The 6,416-nt window shown below is 37.2% G+C and overlaps 1 non-coding gene across 1 annotated transcript; it reads right to left on the bottom strand.

The window, feature by feature from the left end:
* Positions 1-3,741: 3,741 nt before the first annotated feature.
* LOC112725148 (small nucleolar RNA R71) lies at positions 3,742-3,849 on the bottom strand. Its single transcript, XR_003164273.1, has one exon. It is a non-coding gene; the product is annotated as a small nucleolar RNA R71 (small nucleolar RNA).
* Between the last annotated feature and the right edge of the window lie 2,567 nt (positions 3,850-6,416).

Here is a 6,416-nt window from a genome sequence, read left to right as displayed (position 1 = left end):
CGTTGGAAAGTAGACATCCAGGGCTTTCCAGCAATATATAATAGTTTATACTTTCCTCGAGTTTAGATGACGCAAACTGGCGTTCAACGCCAGTTTCATGTTGCATTCTGGAGTTAAACGCCAGAAACAGGTTATAAACTGGTATTCAACTCCAAGAAAAATCTCTACACGTGTAAAGCTCAATGCTCAGCCCAAACACACACCAAGTGGGCCCCAGAAGTGGATTTCTGCATCATTTACTCAATTCTGTAAACCCTAGTAACTAGTCTGATATAAATAGGACCTTTTACTATTGTATTAGACATCTTTGATCAGTTTTATGCTATCTTAGACCTTTATGGGGGCTGGCCTCTCGGCCATGCCTGGAACTTGTTCTTATGTATTTTCAACGGTAGAGTCTCTACACACCATAGATTAAGGTGTGGAGCTCTGCTGTTCCTCATGAATTAATACAAAGTACTATCGTTTTTCTATTCGATTCAAGCTTATTCCGATTCTAAGATATTCATTCGCACTTCAATATGAATGTGATGATCGTGACAGTCATCATCATTCCCAACCTATGAACGCGTGCCTAACAACCACTTCCGTTCTACCTTAGATTGAATGAATATCTCTGGGATTCCTTAATCAGAGTCTTCGTGGTATAAGTTAGAATCCATGGACGGCCATTCTTGAGATCCGAAAAGTCTAAACCTTGTCTGTGGTATTCCGAGTAGGATCTGGGAAGGGATGGCTGCGACGAGCTTCAAACTCGCGAGTGCTGGGCGTAGTGACAGACGCAAAAGCATCAATGGATCCTATTCCAATATGATCGAGAACCGACAGATGATTAGCCATGCAGTGACAGCGCATTGGACCATTTTCACTGAGAGGACAGGATGCAGCCATTGACAACGGTGACGCTTAACATATAGCTTGCCATAGAAAGGAGTATGAATGATTGGATGAAGACAATAGGAAAGCAGAGGTTCAAGAGGAACAAGCATCTTCATACGCTTATCTGAAACTCTCACGAATGAATTACATAAGTACCTCTATCTTTAATTTATGTTTTATTTATATTTTAATTATATTTTAATTATCGAATATCCATAACCATATGAATCTGCCTGACTGAGATTTGCAAGATGACCATAGCTTGCTTCAAGCCGACAATCTCCGTGGGATCGACCCTTACTCACGTAAGGTTTATTACTTGGACGACCCAGTGCACTTGCTGGTTAGTTGTGCGAAGTTGTGACAAAGAACTAAGATTATGAACGTGCGTATTAAGTTTTTAGCGCCGTTACCAAGGAATGAACCGTCACGATTTCTGCGCACCAAGTTTTTGGCACCGTTGCCGGGGATTGTTCGAGTTTGGACAACTGACGGTTCATCTTGTTGCTCAGATTAGGTAATTTTATTTTTATTTTTATGTTATTTTCGAAAAAAAATATTTTCAAAAATATATTTTTCTTCAGAATTTTTAAGAATGAATTCTAAAGTTTCATGAAGCACGTTGAAGCCTAGCTGGCTGTAAAGCCATGTCTAATTCATTTGGACCGAGGCTTCCACTTATCAGCATATGAAGTTGGATGAAGTATCAACTGTTGTATGTCTGATTTGTATCTGCTAAAGCTTGGCTGGCCATTGGCCATGTCTAGTGTTTTGGACCGGATCTTTCACTGAAAGCTTGGCTGGCTAGTGAGCCATGTCTAATTCCTGGACCGGAGCTTTAGACTAACATTGCAGATTCCTGGAATTCTTATTAAAAATTTTGAAATCCTTATTTTTTTTAATTAATTTTCGAAAAATCCAAAAAAACTTTATAAAATCATAAAATCAAAAATATTTTTTGTGTTTCTTGTTTAAGTCTTGTGTCGATTTTTAAGTTCGGTGTCAATTGCATGTTTATCTCTTTCTTGCATTTTTCGAAAATTCATGCATTGCATTCTTTATGATCTTCAAGTTGTTCTTGATGAATCCTCTTGTTTGATCTTCATATTTTCTTGTTTTGTGTCTTTTCTTGTTTTTCATATGCATTCTTGCATTCATAGTGTTTAAAAATTAAAAATTTCTAAGTTTGGTGTCTTGCATGTTTTCTTTTCTTGAAAAATTTTCAAAAATAAGTCTTGATGTTCATCTTGATCTTTAAAGTGTTCTTGGTGTTCATCTTGACATTCATAGTGTTCTTGCATGCATCATGTGTTTTAGTCCAAAATTTTCATGCATTGCATCATTTTCATGTTTTTCTTCTTCTTCATAAAAAATTCAAAAAAAAAAAAATATCTTTCCCTTATTCTTTCATAAATTTTTGAAAATTTGAGTTGACTTTTTTAAAAATTTTTAAAATCTAGTTGTTTCTTACGAGTCAAATCAAATTTTCAATTTAAAAATTCTATCTTTTTCAAATCTTTTTCAAAAATCAAATCTTTTTCATTTTTCTTTCATAATTTTTGAAAATTTCAAATTGATTTTCAAAAATCTTTTTCTTATTTTGTTTCATAATTTCAAAATCGTTACTAACAATTAATGTGATTGATTCAAAAATTTTAAGTTTGTTACTTTCCTAGTAAAAAAGGTTCGATCTTTAAATTTTAAATCATATCTTTTTTTTTCTTGTTAGTTAAGTAATCAACTTTAATTTTCAAAATCAAATCTTTTTAAAAATTTCTTTTTCAAACCTTTTTCAAAATAAGTTTCAATCACATATTTTTCAAAATCAATTTCAAAATCTTTTCTAACTTATTTTCTAACTTCCTATCTTTTCAAAATTTGATTTTCAAATCTTTTTCAATTAACCACTTAACTTTTTGTTTGATTCTTATCTTTTTCAAAACTACCTAACTAATTTCCTCTCTTCAATTTTCGAAAATCACCTCCCTCTTTTTCAAAATTCCTTTCTAATTAACCAATTATTTTAAATTTTAATTTTAATTTTATTTCTTTTTTTTTCGAATTATAACCTTAATTTTTAAATTAAAAACAAAAAATTTTTTATTTTAATTTATTTAATTTTCGAAAATTCCATCCCTCATCCCCTTCTATTTATTTATTTATTTATCTACTAACACCCCTTTTTCACCCAAGAATTCGAACTCATTCCTCTCCCTTGTGTTTGAATTCTTATCTTTTCCTTCCTCCATTATTCTCTTATATACTTACATAAGGAATATCTATACTGTGACATAGAGGATTCCTCTTCTTTTTTGTTTTCTTCTTTTTCATATGAGCAGGAACAAGGATAGGAACATTCTTGTTGAAGCTGACCTTGAACCTGAAAGAACTCTGAAGAGGAAGCTAAGGGAAGCTAAAGCACAACTCTCTGGAGAAAATCTGACTGAAATTTTTAAAAAAGAAGGAGACATGGCCGAAAATAATAACAATGCAAGGAAGATGCTTGGTGACTTTACTGCACCTAATTCCAATTTACATGGAAGAAGCATCTCAATCCCTGCCATTGGAGCAAACAATTTTGAGCTGAAACCTCAATTAGTTTCTCTGATGCAACAGTACTACAAGTTTTATGGACTTCCATCCAAAGATCCTTTTCAGTTCTTAACTGAATTCTTGCAGATCTGTGATACTGTTAAGACCAATGGGGTTGATCCCGAGGTCTACAGGCTTATGCTTTTCCCATTTACTGTAAGAGACAGAGCTAGAATATGGTTGGACTCTCAACCTAAAGACAGCCTGAACTCTTGGGATAAGCTGGTCACGGCTTTCTTAGCCAAGTTCTTTCCTCCTCAAAAACTTAGCAAGCTTAGAGTGGATGTTCAAACCTTCAGACAAAAGGAAGGTGAATCCTTCTATGAAGCTTGGGAGAGATACACGGAACTGACCAAAAAGTGTACTTCTAACATGCTTTCAGAATGAACTATTCTGGATATATTCTATGATGGTCTATCTGAATTATCTAAAATGTCATTGGACCATTCTGCAGGTGGATCCATTCACCTAAAGAAAATGCCTGCAGAAGCTCAAGAACTTATTGACATGGTTGCAAATAACCAGTTCATGTACACTTCTAAAAGGAATCCTGTGAGTAATGGGACGCCTCAGAGGAAGGGAGTTCTTGAAATTGATACTCTGAATGCCATATTGGCTCAGAATAAAATATTGACTTAGCAAGTCAATATGATATCTCAAAGTCTGAATGGATTGAAGGAATCATCCAACAGTACTAAAGAGGCATCTTCTGAAGAAGAAGCTTATGATCCTGAGAACCCTACAATAGCAGAGATGAATTACATGGGTGAACCCTATGGAAACACCTATAATCCCTCATGGAGAAATCATCCAAATTTCTCATGGAAGGATCAACAAAAGCCTCAACAAGGCTTTAATAATGGTGGAAGAAATAGGTTTAGCAATAGCAAGCCTTTTCCATCATCTACTCAGCAACAGACAGATAATTCTGAGCAGAATCCATCTAGCTTAGCAAATATAGTCTTTGATCTATCTAAGGCCACTGTAAGTTTCATGAATAAAACAAGGTCCTCCATTAGAAATTTGGAGGCACAAGTGGGCCAGCTGAGTAAAAGAGTCACTGAAACTCCTTCTAGTACTCTCCCAAGCAATACAGAAGAAAATCCAAAGAGAGAGTGCAAGGCCATTGATTTAACCATCATGGCCGAACCTACAAGGGAGGAGGAGGACGTGAATCCTAGTGAGGAAGACCTCCTGGGACATCCAGTGACCAATAAGGAGTTTCCCTTCGAGGAACCAAAGGAATCTGAGGCTCAATTAGAGACCATAGAGATTCTATTGAACCTCCTTCTGCCCTTTATGAGCTCTGATGAGTATTCGTCCTCTGAAGAGGATGAAGAAATTACTGAAGAGCAAGTTGCTAAGTACCTTGGTGAAATCATGAAGCTGAATGCAAAATTATTTGGTAATGAGACTTGGGAAGATGAACTTCCTTTGCTCACCAATGAACTGAATGCATTAGATAGGCAGAAATTACCTCAAAAGAAACAGGATCCTGGCAAATTCTTAATACCCTGTACCATAGGCACCATGACTTTTGAGAAAGCTCTGTGTGACCTGGGGTCAGGAATAAACTTAATGCCACTCTCTGTAATGGAGAAACTTGGGATCTTTGAGGTGCAAGCTGCCAGAATCTCATTAGAGATGGCAGACAACTCAAGAAAACAGGCTTATGGACAAGTAGAGGACGTGTTAGTAAAGGTTGAAGGCCTTTACATCCCTGCTGATTTCATAATCCTAGACACTGGGAAGGAAGAGGATGAATCCATCATCCTTGGAAGACCCTTCCTAGCCACAGCAAGAGCTGTGATTGATGTGGACAGAGGAGAATTAGTCCTTCAACTGAATGAGGACAACCTTGTGTTTAAAACTCAAGGATCTCCTTCTGTAACCATGGAGAGGAAGCATGAAAAGCTTCTCTCACTGCAGAGTCAACCGAAGCCCCCACAGTCAAACTCTAAGTTTGGTGTTGAACCACCACATTCAAACTCTAAGTTTGGTGTTGGGAGGTCCCAACAATGCTCTGATCATCTGTGAGGCTCCATGAGAGCTCACTGTCAAGCTATTGACGTTAAAGAAGCGCTTATTGGGAGGCAACCCAATGTTATTTAATTATATCTATTTTATTTTCCTTTTGTTATTTCGTGTTTTATTAGGTTGATGATCATGTGGAGTCACAAAAACTACTGAAACATCAAAAATAAAATGAAAAACAGCATTGAAAATAGCACACCCTGGAGGAGAGCAGTCTGGCATTTAAACGCCAGAAACAAGCATCTGTCTGGCGTTTAACGCCAGAAACAAGCACCAAGCTGGCGTTTAACGCCAGAAACAAGCATCTGCCTGGCGTTAAACGCCTGAAACTACAGCACACTGGCCCCACAGCATCCCCCACATCTTCTCTCCTCTTCACACCTTTCATAACTCTCTCCCCAATACCCTTCCCATCACCTCAATCACTCTTTCCCATCACCTCTTCACCACTCACATCCATCCTCTCTTCCCCATAAACCCCACCTACCTCCAAAATTCAAACTCTTTTCCCTCCAAACCCCTACCCTAATGGCCGAACCCTAAATCCCATCCCACCCCTATATAAACCCCTCTTTCCTTCTTCATTTTCACACAACACCACCCTCTCTTCTTACCCTTGGCCGAATACACCTTCTTCCTCCATCTCCTCCATTCTTTTTCTTTTTCTCCTTCTTTTTTTCTTCTTTTGCTCGGGGATGAGCAAACATTTTAAGTTTGGTGTGGTAAAAGCATAGCTTTTTGTTTTTCCATAACCATTTATGGCACCTAAGGCTAGAGAAACCTTTAGAAAGAGGAAAGGGAAGGCAATTGCTTCCACCTCTGAGTCATGGGAGATGGAGAGATTCATCTCAAAGGTCCATCAAGACTACTTCTATGAAGTTGTGGCTAAGAAGAAAGTGATCCCTGAGGTT

This window comes from Arachis hypogaea, chromosome 11 (assembly GCF_003086295.3).
Source record: "Arachis hypogaea cultivar Tifrunner chromosome 11, arahy.Tifrunner.gnm2.J5K5, whole genome shotgun sequence".
NCBI classification, from domain to species: Eukaryota; Viridiplantae; Streptophyta; class Magnoliopsida; order Fabales; family Fabaceae; genus Arachis; species Arachis hypogaea.
The sequence above is the reverse complement of the archived record's forward strand: the minus strand, read 5'-3'. Positions and strand labels throughout refer to the sequence as shown.